Source organism: Thalassophryne amazonica, chromosome 1, assembly GCF_902500255.1.
Source record: "Thalassophryne amazonica chromosome 1, fThaAma1.1, whole genome shotgun sequence".
In the NCBI taxonomy this organism is placed as follows: Eukaryota; Metazoa; Chordata; class Actinopteri; order Batrachoidiformes; family Batrachoididae; genus Thalassophryne; species Thalassophryne amazonica.
The window spans coordinates 36,249,500-36,275,839 of NC_047103.1; the positions used below are offsets into that span (position 1 = coordinate 36,249,500).

Sequence of the window (26,340 nt, forward strand, 5' to 3'; positions counted from 1 at the left end):
GTCTGTTGCTCTATAAAAAAGCCCTCCGTAAAGCTAGGACATCTTACTACTCATCACTAATTGAAGAAAATAAGAACAACCCCAGGTTTCTTTTCAGCACTGTAGCCAGGCTGACAAAGAGTCAGAGCTCTATTGAGCCGAGTATTCCTTTAACTTTAACTAGTAATGACTTCATGACTTTCTTTGCTAATAAAATTTTAACTATTAGAGAAAAAATTACTCATAACCATCCCAAGAACATATCGTTATCTTTGGCTCCTTTCAGTAATGCTGGTATTTTGTTAGACTCTTTCTCTCCGATTGTTCTGAGTTATTTTCATTAGTCACTTCCTGTTATGTGTCGGACGCAGCTCGGAGAACCGACCAGCGTTTGAAGGACCCAGTATGAAATAAGCAGAGCACGGTTCAAAGGCTAACTGAATTTAATACATAACAGTGATAATATAACAAAAAGGTGCGGCCTGGCATGGTGCGCTCCCAGCAGCGCTAACGGTCCGGAGCCAGAAGCTGTTTCGGACCCAAGGACCCCGCCGACACCCCCCAGGTGGCCGCAACAACCGAGTCTGTGAAAGAAGGAACCATTATGTGAGTCCACACTCTACACACAGAACACTTAAAGGTGTACAAACAGCAAACACTTCCTGGCTTGATTACTGATCAGCTTCCCAACCTGCAGGCATGGAACATCCAGTTCACAAAACTCCACTGCAGTGGAAGCTGATACATGACTAACAAACAGCTCAATACAATAAGGTGTGAGGGACACCACATTTACTGACTGTATAACTGTTAGTCACAAAATCTAACGTACCTCAGGAAGTGTGCTGACGAGCGTGAGACCTCACCCCCTCCTCTTTCACAGACTGTGCATCAAACCTGGACGTTCTCAGCATCCGCTGTTGATGAGATGGCTCCCGAGACGACGATCTCACCCGTCTGGTCACAAGGTCGAGTCTCTGGCAAATACACACTGTGCACTCCAGTCTTAAATGCCAACATGTTCCAATCCATCCAGATGCACCACAGCTGTGAGTCCTGACGAGTCGCAGGTGATCAGGGTGAGGTCCTGACAGCCTCAGCAACACAGCCACTCAGTCCCAAACGCAAGCCACCTGGGAGGAAACCAAAAGACAAACAAACCGGCAGCCAGGCCCCCCCAGCCATATAACAGTACCCCACCCTCACGGGAAGCCTCCCGGCGACCACACACACCTGGCCCAGGAGAAACACCCCCCTCCAGGGACCATGGCTGGAAACCGCGTCTGCGTTCATCCTCCAACAGACTGGTTGAACTGGCTGCATCTTTGCCCTTGTTTCTGACAGTCTTAGCACAGGTGTGGCCAGGAGTTCCTACACCTGTGCTGTCAGCCTTTAACCAAACATGTGTGATTAGTCATAAAACAAAACAACCAAAACACCCCCCCCTCCCCAGGGGACCGTCCCATCAAACCCCAGGGAAGGGGAGAAAGGAAAAACAACCCAACCCTACAAACAAAAATACTAAAACACCCCCCCCCCCCCCCCCCCCCAGAGGACCGTTCCATCAAACCCTAGGGAAGGGGAGAAAAGAAAAACAACCCAAATTTGAGCTCACAAACAAAAATGCCAAAATACCCCCCCTCCTCCCCCCCAAACGACACGTAGGGACCAACACCCCCAGAGGGCCACCCGCCAGCTCCAGGAGTAATAACCACGGCCGAGGTCCCTCTGGGATCCAACGTCACCCACGGGGACTACCAGCGCCTCCCAGAGGACCACTCGTCAACCCCAGGAGACGCCTCCCCTCATGACTAATGGACCCAGCCCCGGCCGTCCACGGCTAGATGGACCCAACGCCCTTTCCCCCCCAGAGGACACCACAGTCAAACCCTGAGGGCGGAAACTGGGGGGGGGGGAGAAACAAAAAAATACCCCAAACCCCCCCCCCCTCCCCTCCCGGGTGCAGAGGCCACCTGGGAAACGCCCAGCACAACCTAACTGCACCCCTCCAGCAATGCCGACACTACGGCACACCCGGCTGGAGTCAGAGGAGAAGAGAGGGCATAACAAAAAACAAAAAGAAAAAACAACCCAAGTACCAACCCCATCACCCCCCCAGGGGACCGTTCCATCCAACCCTGGGGACGTGAAACAAAAAGAAACAAAAGAAAAAACAAACAGACCAACACACAGTTGTTTGGGTCCCTGTTTGTGTGTTTTTTTTTTTTTGTTGTTTTTTTTTTTGCAAAGGCTACAGGGTCACACCCCCAGACAAATAGTGGACAACAAAAAATAAAAGCCCACACAAAAACCAACTCAAAAAACACCCACACAAAATGAACTAACACAAAACAAATCAGTGAGTTATACCGTCAAGCTCCACCAAATGGAACACACCTGTTCCTACTCAAGAGCTTGACGGTAACGTGATGCAGTCACCACAAGGGGGAACCAGAGTGCAAAAAATGAAAAAACCCCTTTGGCGACAGAAAAAACAAACGAGCTGCTCTTATGTGCGCAGCTGAGTGCAACACACAACCAAAATGTGCTCAACTAAATAACGCCGGAGCTGATACAACAGACGCAGTAGTTACCTTTGTCCGGGGAAACGGGGCTACGACTGTAACACAGGAAGCCCAGCGACCCGTGCTAACAGAGCTCCGCCGTGCGCGTGAACCCATTACAAACGCACTCTTGCAGCTCCTGTTTAAACCTCTTATCCGGTCGGAGTGTGACGCGAAGCCGTCGCCAGTCACACTCCACCACGACCCACGGATAAGGCACAACACAGGAACACGGCTGCAAGAGAGCACAAATCAGTATCCAGTAATGGGTTCTCAAAGACGCACCTTCCGGGCGGAGAGCCCCGCAACTGATCCGGATAACTACTGAACGTCTGCTGCCGCCTTCCCGGCGCGTTACCGTCTCTGCTACCGCTGGGTCCGTGATGTTTGGCCAGAGACTACTGTTATGTGTCGGACGCAGCTCGGAGAACCGACCAGCGTTTGAAGGACCCAGTATGAAATAAGCAGAGCACGGTTCAAAGGCTAACTGAATTTAATACATAACAGTGATAATATAACAAAAAGGTGCGGCCTGGCATGGTGCGCTCCCAGCAGCGCTAACGGTCCGGAGCCAGAAGCTGTTTCGGACCCAAGGACCCCGCCGACACCCCCCAGGTGGCCGCAACAACCGAGTCTGTGAAAGAAGGAACCATTATGTGAGTCCACACTCTACACACAGAACACTTAAAGGTGTACAAACAGCAAACACTTCCTGGCTTGATTACTGATCAGCTTCCCAACCTGCAGGCATGGAACATCCAGTTCACAAAACTCCACTGCAGTGGAAGCTGATACATGACTAACAAACAGCTCAATACAATAAGGTGTGAGGGACACCACATTTACTGACTGTATAACTGTTAGTCACAAAATCTAACGTACCTCAGGAAGTGTGCTGACGAGCGTGAGACCTCACCCCCTCCTCTTTCACAGACTGTGCATCAAACCTGGACGTTCTCAGCATCCGCTGTTGATGAGATGGCTCCCGAGACGACGATCTCACCCGTCTGGTCACAAGGTCGAGTCTCTGGCAAATACACACTGTGCACTCCAGTCTTAAATGCCAACATGTTCCAATCCATCCAGATGCACCACAGCTGTGAGTCCTGACAAGTCGCAGGTGATCAGGGTGAGGTCCTGACAGCCTCAGCAACACAGCCACTCAGTCCCAAACGCAAGCCACCTGGGAGGAAACCAAAAGACAAACAAACCGGCAGCCAGGCCCCCCCAGCCATATAACACTTCCTCCAAACCATCAACATGTCTATTAGACCCCATTCCTACCAGGCTGCTCAAGGAAGCCCTACCACTAATTAATGCTTCGATCTTAAATATGATCAATCTATCTTTATTATTTGGCTATGTACCACAGGCTTTTAAGGTGGCAGTAATTAAACCATTACTTAAAAAGCCATCACTTGACCCAGCTGTCTTAGCTAATTATAGGCCAATCTCCAACCTTCCTTTTCTCTCAAAAATTCTTGAAAGGGTAGTTGTAAAACAGCTAACTGATCATCTGCAGAGGAATGGTCTGTTTGAAGAGTTTCAGTCAGGTTTCAGAATTCATCATAGTACAGAAACAGCATTAGTGAAAGTTACAAATGATCTTCTTATGGCCTCAGACAGTGGGCTCATCTCTGTGCTCATCCTGTTAGACCTCAGTGCAGCTTTTGATAGTGTTGACCATAAAATTTTATTACAGAGATTAGAGCATGCCATAGGTATTAAATGCACTATGCTGCAGTGGTTTGACTCATATTTATCTAATAGATTACAATTTGTTCATGTAAATGGGGAGTCTTCTTCACGGACTAAGGTTAATTATGGTGTTCCACAAGGTTCTGTGCTAGGACCGATTTTATTCACTTTATACATGCTTCCCTTAGGCAGTATTATTAGAAAGTATTGCTTAAATTTTCATTGTTACACAGATGATACCGAGCTTTATCTATCCATGAAGCCAGAGGACACACACCAATTAGTTACACTGCAGGAATGTCTTTCAGACATAAAGACATGGATGACCTCTAATTTCCTGCTTTTAAATTCAGATAAAATGTTGTGCGGGCCACCAGAAGAGGAGGTACTGCTGGCCCACCACCAGAGGGCGCCCTGCCTGAAGTGCGGGCTTCAGGCACGAGAGGGCGCTGCTGCCACGGACACAGCCGGGGGTGACAGCTGTCACTCATTATCTCTTGACAGCTGTCACCCATCTACACTTCATCATCCCACTCCATAAAGACCGGACGTCATCTCCACCTCGTTGCAGAGATATCGTCTACCTTAGGAGGTAACCTTCTCAGCCTGCATATCCAGATAAGTGGTACTCAGACACTGCACGAGTGTGTGTTAGAGGTGGAGGTGGAATTCCCACCGTTGTTGTTACTGGGTGTTCACACACCCACATCTGATTGTCTCTGCTCCTCGCCAGCAGTACCAGATCCGACACGCGAAGACAGTGGCCACCTGGGGTGTTCGGGATTTGGCGGCTCCAGTATTCTCTGGGTTCGGCTTTGGAGGAAATCGTGTGGTTCCGGTTCTTCTCAGGACAGACATCCTCTATCCTCGAGCCTGCCCACACGTCACCTTTGCTAATTGACTATTGTACATATTCTGTAATCTGCTGTGTTTGGTTGTGCTTTTCACAACAGTAAAGTGTTTATCTTTGACTCTTTCATTGTCCGTTCATTTACACCCCCTGTTGTGGGTCCGTGTCACTACACTTTCACAACAGGATATCTCGGCCAGCGTCATGGACTCTGAGGGGCGTCACCCAGCCATTGAACGGCCAATGGGAGAGCAGGGTGCACGGGCGTCTGCAGGAGGCGTGATTGGTGAGTTGCAGCACATCCTCACCGCCTTTACGGCTCGGTTGGATCAGATGACCGAGCAAAACATCCTCCTGAACCGCAGGGTGGAGGCTCTCTCCGCACAGGTGGCAGCGAGCGCTCAGGGCACTGCTGCAGCTCCTCCTCCTGCCGACCCTGTGCAGGATATAAACGTTCCACTGGTCGTTCAACAACCCCTCCCACCATCCCCTGAAGCATACATAAGCCCCCCAGAGCCGTACGGAGGTTGTGTGGAGACGTGCGCGGACTTTCTCATGCAGTGTTCGCTCGTCTTTGCACAACGTCCCATCATGTATGCGTCTGATGCTAGTAAAGTAGCTTATGTAATTAATCTGCTTCGAGGAGAGGCACGCGCTTGGGCTACGGCGCTTTGGGAGCAAAATTCACGGCTCCTTCATACGTACACTGGGTTTGTGAGGGAGTTCAAAACCGTGTTTGACCACCCTAACAGGGGAGAGACCGCTTCAACTGTGCTGCTGTCAGTGAGACAGGGACGCCGGCGCGCAGCCGCTTATGCAGTCGACTTCCGCATTGCGGCTGCGAGGTCCGCCTGGAATAACGCTGCGCTCCGCACCACCTTCATAAACGGACTGTCGTCGGTCCTGAAGGAGCACCTGGTGGCCAAGGACGAACCGCGGGATTTGGATGGACTTATTGATCTCGTTATACGGTTAGACAATCGGTTAGAGGAACGCCGTCAGGAGCGAGACGAAGGACGTGGCCGGGCACGCACCGTCCCTCTCCCTTCCGGGTCTGAAAAGGTTCTGCCCTCCCCACGCTCCACAGCCGCAGCGCTCCGTGGGGCAACAGCACCCCCTGATGGTGTTGCTAGGGAAACGCGCAGGGCCAATATAAGATCAAATGACAGAATGAGGAGGCTGGTCCACGGGGAGTGCTTTTTCTGCAGCTCAAAGGAGCATATACAGAGAAACTGCCCCAAACGGCCAAAACGACAACACTCGCCTTTAGAGACTGGGCTAAAGGGGGGTCATAACATGCACGTGGGACACACACGTATTGCCACACGACTCCCAGTTACAATCCTGAGTGGGGATTTAACCCTTCAAGCCCCAGCACTGGTGGACACGGGGTCAGAAGGGAATCTGCTGGATAGCAGATGGGCTAGGGAAGCAGGGCTCCCTCTGGTGGCGCTTCCTTCACCATTGCAGGTGCGGGCAATAGATGGCACCCTTCTCTCTTTAATCACGCACAAGACACAACCAGTAACTCTGGTAGTGTCTGGGAATCATCGGGAGGAGATCGAGTTTTTTGTGACTCCTTCTACCTCCCGCGTGATTTTGGGTTTCCCTTGGATGTTGAAACACAATCCCCGGATTGATTGGCCGTCTGGGGTGGTGGTTCAGTGGAGCGAAACCTGCCATCGGGTGTGTTTAGGATCCTCGGTTCCTCCCGGTTTACAGGCTAAGGAGGAGGTCAAAGTCCCTCCCAATCTGACAGCGGTGCTGGTTGAGTACCACGATCTTGCTGACGTCTTCAGCAAGGATCTGGCACTGATCTGTGCCATTGATTTGATACCAGGCGTGGAGTTCCCGTCCAGCAGGCTGTACAACCTCTCATGACCTGAGCGCGAATCAATGGAGACCTACATCGGGGACTCATTAGCTGCCGGGTTGATCCGAAATTCCACCTCCCCGATGGGTGCAGGTTTCTTTTTTGTGGGCAAGAAAGATGGCGGACTCCGTCCATGCATCGATTACAGGGGGCTGAATGAGATTACAGTTCGCAATCGATACCCGTTGCCCTTGTTGGATTCCGTGTTCTCCCCCCTGCATGGAGCCAAAATCTTTACAAAATTGGATCTTCGGAATGCGTATCACCTGGTTTGGGTCCGGAAGGGAGACGAATGGAAGACGGCATTTAGCACCCCGTTAGGTCACTTTGAGTACCTGGTCATGCCGTTCGGCCTCACTAACGCCCCTGCAACGTTCCAAGCTTTGGTAAACGATGTCTTGCGGGACTTCCTGCACCGATTCATCTTCGTATATCTGGACGATATTCTCAACTTTTCCACCGGACCCTAGGACTCATGTCCAGCATGTACGTCAGGTCCTGCAGCGGTTGTTGGAGAACCGGCTGTTTGTGAAGGGCGAGAAGTGTGAGTTTCACCGCGCTTCTTTGGCCTTCCTGGGGTTTATCATCTCCTCTAACTCCGTCGCCCCTGATCCGGCCAAGGTTGTGGCGGTGAGAGATTGGCCCCAACCTACAAGCCGGAGGAAGCTGCAACAGTTCCTCGGCTTTGCAAATTTCTACAGGAAGTTCATAAAGGGCTATAGCCAGGTAGTTAGCCCCCTGACAGCCCTGACCTCTCCTAAAGTCCCCTTCACCTGGTCGGATCGGTGTGAAGCCGCATTCAAGGAGTTGAAACGACGGTTCTCGACTGCACCAGTGCTGGTGCAGCCCGACCTTGGCCGCCAGTTTGTGGTCGAAGTGGACGCCTGTGACTCAGGGATAGGAGCCGTGCTATCCCAGAGCGGAGAGACCGATAAGGTCCTTCACCCGTGTGCCTATTTTTCCAGCAGGTTGACCCCAGCTGAACGGAACTATGACGTCGGCAATCGAGAACTCCTTGCGGTGAAAGAGGCTCTTGAGGAGTGGAGACACCTGTTGGAGGGAGCGTCTGTGCCGTTCACGGTTTTCACTGACCATCGGAACCTGGAGTATATCAGGACCGCCAGGCGGCTGAACCCCAGGCAAGCCCGCTGGTCACTGTTCTTCGGGCGTTTTGACTTCCGGATCACCTACCGCCCCGGGACCAAGAACCAGAGATTGGATGCCTTGTCCCGGGTGCATGAAGATGAAGTCAAGACTGAGCTGTCGGATCCACCGGAGCCCATCATTCCGGAGTCCACTATCGTGGCCATCCTCACCTGGGACGTGGAGAAGACCGTCCGGGAGGCCCTGGCACGGAGCCCGGACCCCGGAACAGGGCCGAAGAACAGACTCTACGTCCCACCAGAGGCAAGAGCTGCTGTCTTGGATTTCTGTCACGGTTCTAAGCTCTCCTGTCATCCGGGGGTGCGAAGGACCGTGGCAGTGGTCCGGCAGCGCTTCTGGTGGGCGTCCCTGGAGACCGACGTCCGGGAATATATCCAGGCCTGCACCACCTGTGCCAGGGGCAAGGCAGACCACCAGAAGGCACAGGGACTTCTTCAGCCACTTCCTGTGCCTCATCGCCCCTGGTCCCACATCGGTCTGGATTTTGTCACGGGCCTCCCGCCGTCCCAGGGCATGACAACCATCTTCACGATAGTGGACCGGTTCTCCAAGGCGGCCCACTTTGTGGCCCTCCCGAAGCTCCCCACGGCCCAGGAGACTGCAAACCTCCTGGTCCACCACGTCGTACGTCTGCATGGGATACCTACCGACATCGTCTCTGATCGTGGTCCCCAGTTTTCCTCACACGTCTGGAGGAGCTTCTGCCGGGAACTGGGGGCCACTGTGAGCCTCTCATCCGGGTATCACCCGCAGACCAATGGACAAGCAGAACGGGCCAATCAGGAATTGGAGCAAGCCATGCGCTGTGTGACGTCCGCCCACCCGACGGCCTGGAGTGAACATCTGGCCTGGATCGAGTACGCACATAACAGCCAGGTGTCCTCTGCCACCGGCCTCTCCCCATTTGAGGTGTGTTTGGGGTATCAACCCCCGTTGTTTCCCGTGGTGGAGGGAGAGGTCGGTGTGCCCTCGGTCCAGGCCCACCTGCGGAAGTGCCGTCGGGTGTGGCGCTCCGCCCGTTCTGCCTTGTTAAAGGCCCGGACGAGGGCGAAGACCCATGCAGACCGCCGGCGGTCCCCGGCCCCTGCTTACCAGCCCGGGCAGGAGGTGTGGCTTTCCACGAAGGACATCCCCCTCCAGGTGGACTCTCCAAAGCTCAAGGACAGGTACATTGGACCGTATGAAATCCTCAAAATCCTCAGTCCTGCCGCAGTGAAGCTCCGACTCCCAGCTTCACTGCGAATCCACCCGGTTTTTCAAGTGTCAAAAATCAAACCCCACCGCGCCTCACCTCTCTGTGCTCCCGGTCCGGCGCCGCCTCCTGCCCGGATCATCGACGGGGAGCCGGCTTGGACAGTGCGCTGGCTCCTGGACGTCCGTCGGATGGGCCGGGGATTCCAGTATTTGGTGGACTGGGAGGGGTATGGACCCGAAGAACGCTCCTGGGTGAAGAGGAGCTTCATCCTGGACCCGGCCCTCCTGGCCGATTTCTACCGCCGTCACCCGGACAAGCCTGGTCGGGCGCCAGGAGGCGCCCGTTGAGGGGGGGGTCCTCTTGTGTGGGCCGCCAGAAGAGGAGGTACTGCTGGCCCACCACCAGAGGGCGCCCTGCCTGAAGCCTGCCCACACGTCACCTTTGCTAATTGACTATTGTACATATTCTGTAATCTGCTGTGTTTGGTTGTGCTTTTCACAACAGTAAAGTGTTCATCTTTGACTCTTTCATTGTCCGTTCATTTACGCCCCCTGTTGTGGGTCCGTGTCACTACAATTTCACAACATAAAACTGAAGTTATTGTACTTGGCCCCACAAATCTTAGAAACATGGTGTCTAACCAGATCCTTATTCTGGATGGCATTACCCTGACCTCCAGTAATACTGTGAGAAATCTTGGAGTCATTTTTGATCAGGATATGTCCTTCAATGCGCATATTAAGCAAATATGTAGGACTGCTTTTTTTGCATTTGCGCAATATCTCTAAAATTAGAAAGGTCTTGTCTCAGAGTGATGCTGAAAAGCTAATTCATGCATTTATTTCTTCTAGGCTGGACTATTGTAATTTATTATTATCAGGTTGTCCTAAAAGTTCCCTGAAAAGCCTTCAGTTAATTCAAAATGCTGCAGCTAGAGTACTGACGGGGACTAGAAGGAGAGAGCATATTTCACTCATATTGGCTTCTCTTCATTGGCTCCCTGTTAATTCCAGAATAGAATTTAAAATTCTTCTTCTTACTTATAAGGTTTTGAATAATCAGGTCCCATCTTATCTTAGGGACCTCATAGTACCATATCACCCCAAAAGAGCGCTTCGCTCTCAGACTGCAGGCTTACTTGTAGTTCCTAGGGTTTGTAAGAGTAGAATGGGAGGCAGAGCCTTCAGCTTTCAGGCTCCTCTCCTGTGGAACCAGCTACCAATTCAGATTAGGGAGACAGACACCCTCTCTACTTTTAAGATTAGGCTTAAAACTTTCTTTTTTGCTAAAGCTTATAGTTAGGGCTGGATCGGGTGACCCTGAACCATCCCTTAGTTATGCTGCTATAGACTTAGACTGCTGGGGGGTTCCCATGATGCACTGAGTGGTTCTTTTTATGCACCACTCTGCATTTAATCATTAGTGATTGATCTCTGCTCTCTTCCACAGCATGTCTTTTTCCTGATTCTCTCCCCTCAGCCCCAACCAGTCCCAGCAGAAGACTGCCCCTCCCTGAGCTTGGTTCTGCTGGAGGTTTCTTCCTGTTAAAAGGGAGTTTTTCCTTCCCATTGTCGCCAAGTGCTTGCTCATAGGCGGTTGTTTTGACCGTTGGGGTTTTTCTGTAATTATTGTATGGCTTTTGCCTTACAATATAAAGCGCCTTGGGGCAACTGTTTGTTGTGATTTGGTGCTATAAAAATAAAATTGATTTGATTTAATGAGGCCCAGTTTCATAAAGTAGTCTAATCTTGTTTAGTCAACTAAACTCACTTAGTCGATTCATCTTTCAGTCGTTGCACAAAGCGATTAGTCGCTAAAGTTTTGCATTAGCTGACTGAAGTTTTTAGCCTGGTATGGAAGAGGCTAATCTTATTTTAGTTGACAAAACTTCAGTGTCTTACCTCAAAAGTAGCAGCTATCATGTACCACCACTTGATGCAGGAGGAAGGAAGGAGTGTCTTGTGGCTGGAGCGGGTGTCATGGGAGCAAAATAATCCATTGAAGATGTTTACAGATGCCGAGGCCGGGAGCGTTTCTCCTCTGTTGCGGCGGACTCAGCCATGTTTGTAGCAAACGATCAACCTGGAAGTAAAACGTTTGCACATTGGAGGTATTTCTTGGCAACGCCTCTGGCGAGGCCGCTTTTGCCTGTGAAAATCATCCACTAACATTAGACAGTCTATGTGAAACAGAGATTAGATGAGTAATGTTGGGCGAATAACCTTAGAGACTAAGTAAGTATAGTAGACTAAAAGATTAGACTGCTTTATAAAACCAGGCCCAGGTGGTAAGGCCCAGGTCTCATAATCTGTGCAAACCAAATAAATCACAGGATGAAACCCCACTCAAGAGGACTCAGGCTGCTTCATCCGTCTATTATGCTGCTGACACAGATTTGGTCTACTTGACCATGTTGTTTTGGAAGAGTGTAAGGAGAGCTTTAAGAAATCTAAATGCATTGCATGTTGTGAACACAGTAATACCAGCTGATAAGCAGAGGCAATCCTGAAAAACCGAAAAAATTCTGATACCTTATAAATCATGTAAATTTTGTTTTTTGTCTTCTATCCCTTTTGTAGGGGTGTGGCTTTATCAGGGATGTGGCAGCACTGACACTAACTGGAGCCAGGAGGAGCAGGCCGAGAAACCACCACAGCAACATTTCTACACACAGCGAAGGCAGAGTGCCGGATTCTTCATCTGCATTAGCAAATGCATCTCCCCAGTATACTGAAAACACACACGTAACCTTCTGATCACATTGTGGAGCAAAGCAAATGAGGAAAAAAAGACTTTTAAAAATACATTACTGCATTGCAAGATTTAGCAAATTACTGTATGTGAAAATTACTTGTTGAAATAATTATATGACAGAAAGAATCAAACGCAGCATAGTTGTTTGTCATGTAAAGTGGTTATCTGTAGGATAATGAAACATCTATCGGGTTGCAGTGAGGCGTTGGGTGTTTTTAAGTCGGAGTTTGCAGCTTTAACAATTTGGTCATAGTTAATTTAGGTTTTGGTCTGATCTTGACCTTGTTCATATTATAAAATTGCTGGGTTTTGAATCCACACTTGTAAACCAACTCTCCATTTATCGATTACACATTTGTATTTTAAAGTATCTCACATAGGTTTTGTGACACCAGGCAGGATCTTTTTTTTTTTAGTACTGGTTATGTTTTTGCAGCTAACATCTGAAATCCACACTGATGTCCAACATCTTTCTTCCACCTGCTCCTAATGAAGGCAATTTTGTCCATCTACTTTTCCACTAAGTCTCACTCCAGTATCATCTGCTTTTGTCTCGTCCCTGCCTTTGAAAACTCTGTAAATAGATCTGAGTGGGTGTGGTCACAGAGGAGAGTCGTGGCTCTGCAGCAGTTTATCCCAGAAACAGTCAGACCGATGCTGGTGTGTGAATCCTCTGTAGCATCTTCAGCGAGGACTCGCCAGTTAATAAACTGCGGCGATAGTTGTGTTCTTCTGGGAATTCCTCTCTCTGTCAGTGCTTTTGATGGTTATGTGTGTTAAATCACTGCTTCATCTACTGCTGGCAGCCACCCTGTTTGAAGCCCAAACCCAGTCTGCTGTGGGTTTTGACAGCCTGAGTGCAGAAAACACCAGACACTGACACTGTAATTCTCTAGTTATCCTGTAGCTTTGTTTTCTCTGCTGCATATCATGTGACCAGTGGACTTTTTGAGGATGTGCAACTGTCCACAGTGAGTACATGAAGAAAGTATGAGCGTGCAGAAAGGGGATAAAAATCTGAACTGTCAAATAGCCTGTATTTTATCGGCAGGTCAGGAAAAATGTTGACACGCTGTGTTGTGTATTTGTTTGCCACGCACTAACTGCACTAGTTGCAGTCAAAAGTGTGCACTTAGTTGTGTGTTTCATTGCTCTGCTTGTATCTTCACCTCATATGAAGCTGGATGGGCTGTTCTTTTAATATAACTAATTATAAATTATACCCTGCAATTAAAAACACAAAAACAGACTCTGGTGTCGGAATATCATTTTCCACCTCACAGCTCATCACCTTTCAGGCCTTAAACCTCTGTACTATCAACATCTCCAGACCTCAGGTGCATTTCATCCAGCACATACACTATTTTGCTGTTTAAAACCCATTTTTGATCCCAGAACTATGGAAGCATTTAATGCAGGAAGTACAACCCTCAAGAATCGCAAAAGAGGTTCGGGAACAAAAATGGAAAATGTGATGTCAATTGTATAAAGTTGATCTATGTATAGTCTGGAAGTTTAATTTATATAGCGCTTTTCCATCTGCATCAGACACTCAAAGCGCTTTACAATGATGCCTCACATTCACCCAGACACACCGATGTCAGGGTGCTGCATTGCAAGGCGCTCACTACACACTGGGAGCAACTTGGGGATTAAGGACCTTGCCCAAGGACCCTTAGTAATTTTTTGATCAGGCTGGGGTTTGAACTGAGGATCCTCTGGTCTCAAGCCCAATGCTTAACCACTAAACAATTGCTACACAAAAGTACTTGGATGTCTGGTGTAGTCTTTAAAACAGCTTCTTTTGTCTAAAACGGGTATTCAACTAATTCCAGAAAGGGCTGGACTGCCTGGGTTTGATTTCTGGGTTTGATTTCAGTCCACCTAGCTGTGAATGGGTACCAGCCTTAGTTGGGGATGTAACCTGCGTTGGACTGGCATCCCATCCAGGGGGAGACATAGAGTCTCATCTGCCTCATGCTACAGAATTTGGGGATAAGCACCGGCACTAAAGGGCATCAGGCCTGATACTGGACTTACTTCTTCTTCCTCTGGTTGCATGCTGAACTATATATCTGGGGCTACCACATCAATTTGCTTTAGACTGAAGACGTCACCAGGATGAGTGCTGAAATTACTTGAAGGCTAAACAAGACATCCAGTGATTATTATTATTTTTTTAATAAGCTGCTTTGGATGACTGAGACTACACCTTTGTGCAGCATTTAATGCAAAACTGAATCAATATAACTTCTGTGGGAAAAAAATAATTTTGAAAATTGTCACAAGCTCTGAGAAAGGTTACAAGGGAAGACGGGGGGTGTCACTCCAAAGTGTCACAGTGAAGAAAAATGTTTACATGTATGACACTGCTGCAACCTTTAGCTTGTTAATGTTCATGTAACGATGTCAATCTTTCCAGAAGACTCTTCCAGATTCTGCTGATATTCATGTTATGCTGGTTTCCTCAGCCCCTTTGCATATCTATAGTAGAAATAAAGGATGTAATGTTTATTATAATATTCCTTAACTCTGTGAGACTGCAGCTTAGTTGAATATACTGTATCATTGTAAATGTGGTGCGTGGATAGCTGCTCAAACATAATAATAAATGACATCAAACATTTGCACCAGTGGGTAAGATAATTAAATGAATGCATTAGAAAGTTAAATGGACACGTGAGAGTGTATGAAATGTTCAGTATTTCACATAATATGGAAACTAATTTGGCGTAGAGCTTCAGACAGCCACTTTTATTTATAGTATGTTGACTGTATGCTGCACTGATAGTCCATAAGCCAGACATCAATTTTGACCTAATCAGTACCACGTAAGGTGACTAAACAACATTTAGAATCCAACCTCTGTACCATGGCCTACACAAAAATGTATGATAGCCATATAGGTGGTAGCTATAGCCAGGTAGGGGTCAATGAAGTATTACACAGAGGTCCAAATGTAAAAATGCTCCAATCACATTGAAAACTAGAAGCACTCAGAGAGTGCAAACCTCCACCAAGGCCATGGGGTCACTGACGCCATAACATCTACACGCCATGGAATCATTGAACCTAAAAACGTCTAACAATGATGTTTGCTAGTAAAAAAAAGTTTCATCTGCTGTGACTGGATAGCATGTATCCTTAGCGCTTGGCATCACAGTTTATTGCAACTTACACCTTCCCTGAAGTCATCTGAGCACTGATATTGATATTGCATGTGCTTATAGACAAAAACAAAAGACAAAATTCAATTTATTATTCAACTAAACTGCAAATATATGAATTTTTTAACATTTATGAAACACTTCTCTAAATAAATAACAGTAAATTCTGAAATAGAACTATTTTTTAAGTGTTGCATGTGCTACACAAGGCCATAGGGTCACTGACCCTAAAGAGATTCCCTCCTTGGCACAGTGATCTATTCAACAATTCAGTGTTACAACCAAAACTATGATACATACACTTTTCTTTACTTTATATTTGACATTCTTGACCATGAAAACATACCACTAGAACTTGGAATCACTTTTATATCTTTATTAGTTCAAAAGTTATTTTCGGTAATGGCGGTTTTCTTCTGGATCTGGCTCCATAACATTTGAAGCTACATCAAATCTGATGACACCTTACTGAATCAGTACAGATTCAGCTACAGTTTGGTGTTAGTTGTGCATCTCTAGCTTCATTTGTCACCTCACACTGACACATTTTCTATTTTCCCTATATTTTTGCATATTCTGGATCACCAGATCCGGAATCCGGATCCGATCATCACCAAACTTTGTTGTTTGATAGAACATTTGACTATGTTACACCCTAATTTTTTCAAGCCTTTCTGCCTTGTTTTTGTGGAGTTAGAAACTAGAATGTCAAAATTCCCTCTATCCCGCAATGGTGAAGAATCCTTTAAAAAATTCCTGGATCCGGATCGTGATCCGGATCACCACTAAAATTTAATCACTTGTTCATCTTGTCATTTCCAACCACTCCACAAAATTTCATCAAAATCCGTTCAAAACTTTTTGAGTTATCCTGCTGACAGACAGACAGACAAACAAACAAACTTGACCGAAAACATAACCTCCTTGGCGGAGGTAACTATATCACATTATTTGTCTGATCGGAACAATTCCAAAAAAGTATAGTTTGGACTATCTATGATGAAATGTTCTGGAGTTAATGGGGTTAAAAACGGCAAAAATGCTGATAAAGGTCAATTTCAGTTTGTACAGGGGTCAAATGTTAAAGTTGCTCCAATTTCAGTAAAAAAAAAATGATGCAAATTATTTGTTGAAATAAAAGGATTAATAAATGGAATAGTTTTGACTGTGTTGAATGTTTGGTGTCCAAAGTAAAGGTCAAACAAGGTCGCTGTCCATTGGATTCTATGACAGGTGACATATGCGAGCTCTTGCTTGCCTCTACTGGTGGTTGCCTCTCACTGCGGTATTGTATCACTTCCTGTTCCGGAGCACAGCGGTGTTTTGCTGTATCTGTTTGCTGTTTAATCTGCGCAGTTAGATTGATCTAGTTACCTAGATAATGATTTGTTTCACAGTGTAATCTTCACATGCCTTAACTAAAGCACTCCCTCTGCTGAATCACCTCTAAATTATTTACACATTCACTTTGTGTGTTTTTAGGAATCCGCTAGCTTAGCGCAGCTACTAGCTCTTAGCCGGTTTAGCATGGCGGCTTCTCCTGTCTCTCCTGCACTTTTCTGCTCTGGGTGTGAAATGTTTAGTTATTCCTCGGCCTCCTTTAGCAGTAATGGTACTTGTAATAAGTGTAGCTTATTCGTAGCTTTGGAGGCCAGGCTGGGCGAATTGGAGATTCGGCTCCGCACCGTGGAAAATTCTACAGCTAGGCAGGCCCCTGTAGTCGGTGCGGACCAAGGTAGCTTAGCCGCCGTTAGTTTCCCTCTGGCAGATCCCGAGCAGCCGGGAAAGCAGGCTGACTGGGTGACTGAGGAGGAAGCGTAGCCCTAAACAGAAGCCCCGTGTACACCGCCAACCTGTTCACATTTCTAACCGTTTTCCCCACTCGGCGACACACCCGCCGAGGATCAAACTCTGGTTATTGGCGACTCTGTTTTGAGAAATGCGAAGTTAGCGACACCAGCAACCATAGTCAATTGTCTTCCGGGGGCCAGAGCAGGCGACATTGAAGGAAATTTGAAACTGCTGGCTAAGGCTAAGTGTAAATGTGGTAAGATTGTAATTCACGTCGGCAGTAAAGACACCCAGTTACGCCAATCGGAGGTCACTAAAATTAACATTGAATCGGTGTGTAACTTTGCAAAAACAATGTCGGACTCTGTAGTTTTGTCTGGGCCCCTCCCCAATCGGACCGGGAGTGACATGTTTGGCCGCATGTTCTCCTTGAATTGCTGTCTGTCTGAGTGGTGTCCAAAAATGAGGTGGGCTTCATAGATAATTGGCAAAGCTTCTGGGGAAAACTTGGTCTTGTTAGGAGAGATGGCATCCATCCCACTTTGGATGGAGCAGCTCTCATTTTTAGAAATCTGGCCAATTTTCTTAAATCCTCCAAACCGTGACTATCCAGGGTTGGGACCAGGAAGCAGAGTTGTAGTCTTACACACCTCTCTGCAGCTTCTCTCCCCCTGCCATCCCCTCATTACCCCATCCCCGTAGAGACGGTGCCTGCTCCCAGACCACCAATAACCAGCAAAAATCTATTTAAGCATAAAAATTCAAAAATAAAAAATAATATAGCACCTTCAACTGCACCACAGACTAAAACAGTTAAATGTGGTCTATTAAACATTAGGTCTCTCTCGTCTAAGTCCCTGTTAGTAAATGATATAATAATTGATCAACATATTGATTTATTCTTTCTTACAGAAACCTGGTTACAGCAGGATGAATATGTTAGTTTAAATGAGTCAACACCCCCGAGTCACACTAACTGCCAGAACGCTCGTAGTACGGGCCGAGGCAGAGGATTAGCAGCAATCTTCCATTCCAGCTTATTAATTAATCAAAAACCCAGACCAGAGCTTTAATTCATTTGAAAGCTTGACTCTTAGTCTTGTCCATCCAAATTGGAAGTCCCAAAAACCAGTTTTATTTGTTATTATCTATCGTCCACCTGGTCGTTACTGTGAGTTTCTCTGTGAATTTTCAGACCTTTTGTCTGACTTAGTGCTTAGCTCAGATAAGATAATTATAGTGGGCGATTTTAACATCCACACAGATGCTGAGAATGACAGCCTCAACACTGCATTTAATCTATTATTAGACTCAATTGGCTTTGCTCAAAATGTAAATGAGTCCACCCACCACTTTAATCATATCTTAGATCTTGTTCTGACTTATGGTATGGAAATTGAAGACTTAACAGTATTCCCTGAAAACTCCCTTCTGTCTGATCATTTCTTAATAACATTTACATTTACTCTGATGGACTACCCAGCAGTGGGGAATAAGTTTCATTACACTAGAAGTCTTTCAGAAAGCGCTGTAACTAGGTTTAAGGATATGATTCCTTCTTTATGTTCTCTAATGCCATATACCAACACAGTGCAGAGTAGCTACCTAAACTCTGTAAGTGAGATAGAGTATCTCATCAATAGTTTTACATCCTCATTGAAGACAACTTTGGATGCTGTAACTCCTCTGAAAAAGAGAGCTTTAAATCAGAAGTGCCTGACTCCATGGTATAACTCACAAACTCGCAGCTTAAAGCAGATAACCCGTAAGTTGGAGAGGAAATGGCGTCTCACTAATTTAGAAGATCTTCACTTAGCCTGGAAAAAGAGTCTGTTGCTCTATAAAAAAGCCCTCCGTAAAGCTAGGACATCTTACTACTCATCATTAATTGAAGAAAATAAGAACAACCCCAGGTTTCTTTTCAGCACTGTAGCCAGGCTGACAAAGAGTCAGAGCTCTATTGAGCCGAGTATTCCTTTAACTTTAACTAGTAATGACTTCATGACTTTCTTTGCTAATAAAATTTTAACTATTAGAGAAAAAATTACTCATAACCATCCCAAAGACGTATCGTTATCTTTGGCTGCTTTCAGTGATGTCGGTATTTGGTTAGACTCTTTCTCTCCGATTGTTCTGTCTGAGTTATTTTCATTAGTTACTTCATCCAAACCATCAACATGTCTATTAGACCCCATTCCTACCAGGCTGCTCAAGGAAGCCCTACCATTATTTAATGCTTCGATCTTAAATATGATCAATCTATCTTTATTAGTTGGCTATGTACCACAGGCTTTTAAGGTGGCAGTAATTAAACCATTACTTAAAAAGCCATCACTTGACCCAGCTATCTTAGCTAATTATACAACCCCTGGCAAAAATTATGGAATCACCGGCCTCGGAGGATGTTCATTCAGTTGTTTAATTTTGTAGAAAAAAAGCAGATCACAGACATGACACAAAACTAAAGTCATTTCAAATGGCAACTTTCTGGCTTTAAGAAACACTATAAGAAATCAAGAAAAAAAAGATTGTGGCAGTCAGTAACGGTTACTTTTTTAGACCAAGCAGAGGAAAAAAATATGGAATCACTCAATTCTGAGGAAAAAATTATGGAATCACCCTGTAAATTTTCATCCCCAAAACTAACACCTGCATCATATCAGATCTGCTCGTTAGTCTGCATCTAAAAAGGAGTGAACACACCTTGGAGAGCTGTTGCACCAAGTGGACTGACATGAACCATGGCTCCAACACGAGAGATGTCAATTGAAACAAAGGAGAGGATTATCAAACTCTTAAAACAGAGTAAATCATCGCGCAATGTTGCAAAAGATGTTGGTTGTTCACAGTCAGCTGTGTCTAAACTCTGGACCAAATACAAACAACATGGGAAGGTTGTTAAAGGCAAACATACTGGTAGACCAAGGAAGACATCAAAGCGTCAAGACAGAAAACTTAAAGCAATATGTCTCAAAAATCGAAAAATGTACAACAAGTTTATGTTGATATTTTGGACAATTGAAAGGATGTTTGGGGATGATGAAATCATTTTTTCAAGATGATAATGCATCTTGCCATAGAGCAAAAACTGCAAAAACATTCCTTGAAAAAAGACACATAGGGTCAATGTCATGGCATAGGGTCAATGTCAATGAGCAGATCTGATTTGATGCAGGTGTTAATTTGGGGGATGAAAATTTACAGGGTGATTCCATAATTTTTTCCTCAGAATTGAGTGATTCCATATTTTTTTCCTCTGCTTGGTCTAAAAAAGTAACCCTTACTGACTGCCACAATCTTTTTTCTTGATTTCTTATAGTGTTTCTTAAAGCCAGAAAGTTACCATTTGAAATGACTTTAGTTTTGTGTCATGTCTGTGATCTGCTTTTTTTCTACAAAATTAAACAACTGAATGAACATCCTCTGAGGCCGGTGATTCCATAACTTTTGCCAGGGGTTATAGGCCAATCTCCAACCTTCCTTTTCTCTCAAAAATTCTTGAAAGGGTAGTTGTAAAACAGCTAACTGATCATCTGCAGAGGAATGGTCTATTTGAAGTTTCAGTCAGGTTTTAGAATTCATCATAGTACAGAAACAGCATTAGTGAAGGTTACAAATGATCTTCTTGTGGCCTCAGACAGTGGACTCATCTCTGTGCTTGTTCTGTTACTCAGTGCTGCTTTTGATACGGTTGACCATAAAATTTTATTACAGAGATTAGAGCATGCCATAGGTATTAAAGGCACTGCGCTGCAGTGGTTTGAATCATATTTATCTAATAGATTACAATTTGTTCATGTAAATGGGGAATCTTCTTCACAGACTAAGGTTAATTATGGAGTTCCACAAGGTTCTGTGCTAGGACCAATTTTATTCACTTTATACACGCTTCCCTTAGGCAGTATTATTAGACGGCATTGCTTAAATTTTCATTGTTACGCAGATGATACCCAGCTTTATCTATCCATGAAGCCAGAGGACACACACCAATTAGCTAAACTGCAGGATTGTCTTACAGACATAAAGACATGGATGACCTCTAATTTCCTGCTTTTAAACTCAGATAAAACTGAAGTTATTGTACTTGGCCCCACAAATCTTAGAAACATGGTGTCTAACCAGATCCTTACTCTGGTTGGCATTACCCTGACCTCTAGTAATACTGTGAGAAATCTTGGAGTCATTTTTGATCAGGATATGTCATTCAATGCGCATATTAAACAAATATGTAGGACTGCTTTTTTGCATTTACGCAATATCTCTAAAATTAGAAAGGTCTTGTCTCAGAGTGATGCTGAAAAACTAATTCATGCATTTATTTCCTCTAGGCTGGACTATTGTAATTCATTATTATCAGGTTGTCCTAAAAGTTCCCTAAAAAGCCTTCAGTTAATTCAAAATGCTGCAGCTAGAGTACTAACGGGGACTAGAAGGAGAGAGCATATCTCACCCATATTGGCCTCTCTTCATTGGCTCCCTGTTAATTCTAGAATAGAATTTAAAATTCTTCTTCTTACTTATAAGGTTTTGAATAATCAGGTCCCATCTTATCTTAGGGACCTCATAGTACCATATCACCCCAATAGAGCGCTTCGCTCTCAGACTGCAGGCTTACTTGTAGTTCCTAGGGTTTGTAAGAGTAGAATGGGAGGCAGAGCCTTCAGCTTTCAGGCTCCTCTCCTGTGGAACCAGCTCCCAATTCAGATCAGGGAGACAGACACCCTCTCTACTTTTAAGATTAGGCTTAAAACTTTCCTTTTTGCTAAAGCTTATAGTTAGGGCTGGATCAGGTGACCCTGAACCATCCCTTAGTTATGCTGCTATAGACTTAGACTGCTGGGGGGTTCCCATGATGCACTGAGTGTTTCTTTCTCTTTTTGCTCTGTATGCACCACTCTGCATTTAATCATTAGTGATTGATCTCTGCTCCCCTCCACAGCATGTGTTGTGTGGGCCGCTGAAGAGGAGGTACTGCTGGCCCACCACCACCAGAGGGCACCCTGCTTGGAGTGCGGGCTCCAAGCACGAGAGGGCGCCAGACCCAGAAGAAGTGACAGCTGTCATTCTTCCTCTGCACCAGCTGTCACTCGTTCATCATCATCATCACCATAAAGGCTGGACTGCAACTCCACCTCCTCGCCGAGAAATCGACTACCAGTACCAAAGTAATTTCTCTGATGACTAACACTGTGTGTGTAATAACTTGAACTTCTATTGCAGCCGTTTTCCTGGAGTGTTGCCTTATCTAGAGGATTGGCGTTTGGTGTGACAGCGACGGCTTCGCCCCACACCCCATCTCAGATAAGTGGTTGACCAGGAGCTGCACGAGTGTGTGTGATTTGGAGGTGGAGGTGCTCCCTCCTAACTGTATTTGGATTGTGAATTACTGAGTGTGCGGACTCACACTCACACATCATATCTCTGCTTTCTACCAGCAGTACCAGGGTCGACAGCCGAAGACAGAGGCCACCTGGGGACTCGGGACTTGGCGGCTCCGGTGTTCTTCAGACCGTTGGTGGTGGAGGCCGTGTGGGACGCGGCTTCTCTCTTGTGGGGGGTCTTCTATCTTCGAGCCTGCCCACACGTCACCTGGTGTTTATTGACTCTGCAAATTCTGTGACTTTAGTTGTGTATTATCACAACATTAAATTGTTACCTTTTGGCTTACTCATTGTCCGTTCATTTGCGCCCCCTGTTGTGGGTCCGTGCTACGACACCTTTCCCAACAGCATGTCTTTTTCCTGGTTCTCTCCCTCAGCCCCAACCAGTCCTAGCAGAAGACTGCCCCTCCCTGAGCCTGGTTCTGCTGGAGGTTTCTTCCTGTTAAAAGGGAGTTTTTCCTTCCCACTCTCACCAAGTGCTTGCTCACAGGGGGTCGTTTTGACCGTTGGGGTTTTTACGTAATTATTGTATGGCCTTGCCTTACAATATAAAGCGCCTTGGGGCAACTGTTTGTTGTGATTTGGCGCTATATAAATAAAATTGATTAATTGATATGTTACTATGTAATACTATGTACTATGTGATAACTAAGCATGACAGATGGTGCAAACTATTCCTTATTAGAACCCTATTAACCCAAACAATAATTTGCATAGTTTTTTACTGAAATTGGAGCAACTTTAACTTTTGACCCCTGTACAAACTGAAACTGACCTTTGTCACCATTTTTGCTGTTTTTCCCCATAACTCCAGATCATTCCATCATAGATCGTCCAAACTATACTTTTTTGGAATTGTTATGATCAGACAAATAATGTGATATAGTTTTCAACGTGATTGGAGCATTTTTAAATTTTGACCTCTGTGTAATTCTTTATTGAGCCCTACCTGGCTACAGCTACCACCCTGGGATGGTTATCATACATTTTTTGTGTAGGCCATGTATACTGAGGCTGGATTCTAAGTGTCATTTAGTCATCTTAAGTGGTACCAAAAACCTGCTTGGCCCATGGACTGTGACATTAAAAAAAAAAATGTTATACCCAAACAGGCCTGTGTGATGCTGCATGTTTGTTTCATGAGCCTACACCATGGTAATGCAGCCCAAATCAAGTTCATGATTGAGAAAAGACTGAAAGTCATCAGAGGCCTGATGCATACCCTGCACTGTACACACCATGATATAAATGTACAAATACACATACATATGTCTGTAAAGATATTTTTGGTGATGTATGACTTCATCATAGGACTTCTATGTGACTTCATTATGAAGTCATTCATACCAATCAATCGCGGATATTTTGCAGATCAATACATGCTTTACACCGTCCTTCTGGGGTTCTTGGTTGTTGAGCTATACAAAAAAAAGGTGCTTTATTGGAACATACTTTGATCTTTGACCAAACTACTCCAAAATTGTAATCACCTCTAGATATTTATCCAAGTAATATTCTGATCCATCTAGGCTCCATGATGGTTGACATACACACAAAAATGGTGTTTTTCAAGGTTTTCCTTGACCTCGACCTTTGACTGAATTACTACAAACATCACCTCCAGGTATCTCTCCAAGTAATATTCTTACCAAATTTGAAGGAAATCTGTCCAGCTGTTTTTGAATTATCTTGTCCACAGACACAAATACACATACCAGTAAGAACAACGCCCTACAATCATCATTTCACCAACAAGTACGGTAATTAGATCAAAAGTTTTACTAAAAGTCTTAAATCACTTGGCTTCAGAAGACAACTGATCACCTGGCAACAGTCCAACATGCAGAGACTCCAAACAAAAAAAGATCCAGTTATACAGATGTGCTCAGAGGATACACACGTCTTCATGGGAAGTGTGTGTTTGTGTTTGTGTGTGTATGTGTGTGCATATGCATGCATAGAAAAAGTTTCACACAGTCCAGAATTTTGATAAAATATGAAATTTAATTTGATTTTCTTCACCAAACGGTCAACAGGAAATCCAGTCGTCAGCAGATGTTCCCTCCATCTGTCACATCTGGGTCCTATTTTGTCGGAATCATTGCTGACAAGAAAATGGCAACAAAGACAAGCGCCATCAAAAATGTAAACCCAGGATTTGTCAATCTTGATTTGACTTTCCCTTTTTAATGTGGCCTCCTGAGATTCCATTACTTCTTTGAGTCTGGCTTCTTCCTGTTTCACTTCTTTCCTGTAATCGGCCTTCCAGCTTTTTCTTTTAGTTTGCCTGCTTTGCTGTCAGGTCCTTGTCAAACTCTGTCCTCATAGCTGCCTGTTCTTTCTCCATTTGCCCTATTGAGGTTTCAAATCTCGTGGAAATCTCGTAAAATCTGAGAGGTGCACAGCTTCCATCTCCTGCTTTAGATCTTCTCGCACCTCTTTCACCTTGAGGAACTCGTCCAGATCGTCCTGTCAGAGGTCTTTGGTTGTCATTGCGGCTGTGCATGCTGACTTTTGCGACCTCAGTTTTGGTTTTCACAGGTTCTTTGGGAAAACTTTGTATTTTCACATCCTCCTTGTGTCCCCCTCACCTTTAAAAAATAATTAACTACGTGAAACAGTGCATCCGTTCAAAGGTTCAAAAGGTTTATTGTCATATGTACAGTAAGAAACATATTTCCCTGTGCAATGAAATTCTCTTCTTTGCTGCTCTCACCGGGTGTCTATAATAATAGTCAAAATAGGCATTAAAAAAAAAAAAAAGCATTAAAAGCATTAAGCATTAAAAAGTAAGTAACAATAATGGTGCAGTTACAGTATGAAGTGAAATGAAATAATGTGCAAATAGCAAGATTCAAGTATTAACAGTTAACAGTAAAGTAACAGTAAGGTGCAGTAACAGTGTGAAGTGACCCCAGGGGGTCTGCTCAGTCCTTAGCAGCATTCAGCAGTCTGATGGCAGTGGGGTAGAAAGAGTTTTTGAAGCGGGTGGTTTTGCATTTCACACTCCTGAACCTCCGTCCTGAAGGCAGCAGTGTGAACAGTCCGTAATGGGGATGTGTAGGGTCTTTTATGATGGTGGCAGCTCTATTGTGGACTCTCCGATGGTAGATGCTCTGCAGAGATGGTAGTGGCGTCCTCGTGATCTTTGATGCGGTCTTCACTACTTTCTGCAGGCGTTTGCGGTCATTCACCGTTGAGCTGCCATACCACGCAGTAATCGAGGTGGTGAGAATGGACTCAGTGATGCAGCTGTAGAAGTTGCTGAGAATCTTGGGTGACATGCCAAATTTCCTCAGCCTCCTCAGGAAGTACAGCCGCTGCTGAGCCTTCTTTACCACCTGTGTGGTGTTGAGTGTCCAAGTGAGGTCACTACTGATGTGGACCCCCAGATATTTAAAGCTGCTCACTCTCTCCACCTCGCGGTCTTGGATAGACAGTGGCTGATGAGGTTCCCTCTCCCTCCTCATGTCCACTATCATTTCCTTGGTTTTATCTGTGTTCAGGGTGAGGTTGTTGACTCCACACCATGTCACCAGGCCTTCCACCTCCCTCCTGTAAGCTGCTTCGTCTCCGCCGGTGATGCGTCCAATCACAGCAGTGTCGTCAGCAAACTTTATGATGGTGTTGTCGGGGTGAGAGGCGGCACAGTTGTAGGTGAAGAGGGTGTAGAGAATAGGGCTGAGGACGCAGCCCTGCGGGGTACCGATGTTGGTGGTGATGCTGGCTTAAGTCCTATTCCCAATCTTGACAGACTGTGGTCTGCCAGTCAGAAAGTCCAGAAGCCAGTCACAGAGGGTGGGGTGGAGTCCAAGGGCAGACAATTTGTAGGTGAGTTTGTGAGGGATGGCTTTCGTTTAGCTTTTCTGTATGTAAATCCCATTTCCTTTAGGCGGTTTCTTACAGTTCGGTCACAGACGTTGA

The 26,340-nt window shown here is 45.7% G+C and overlaps 1 protein-coding gene across 6 annotated transcripts in view; it reads left to right on the forward strand.

Annotated features, from left to right (window-relative positions):
- The window catches only part of LOC117508221 (MAP7 domain-containing protein 2-like), an 83,537-nt gene extending 70,211 nt beyond the window's left edge, over positions 1-13,326 (forward strand). For all 6 annotated transcript variants that reach the window (XM_034167897.1, XM_034167889.1, XM_034167904.1 and 3 more), the window contains one exon: positions 11,903-13,326. The gene's annotated coding sequence lies outside the window, so the exon portion shown is untranslated. The remainder of the gene's footprint in view (positions 1-11,902) is intronic.
- The last annotated feature ends 13,014 nt before the right edge of the window (positions 13,327-26,340 follow it).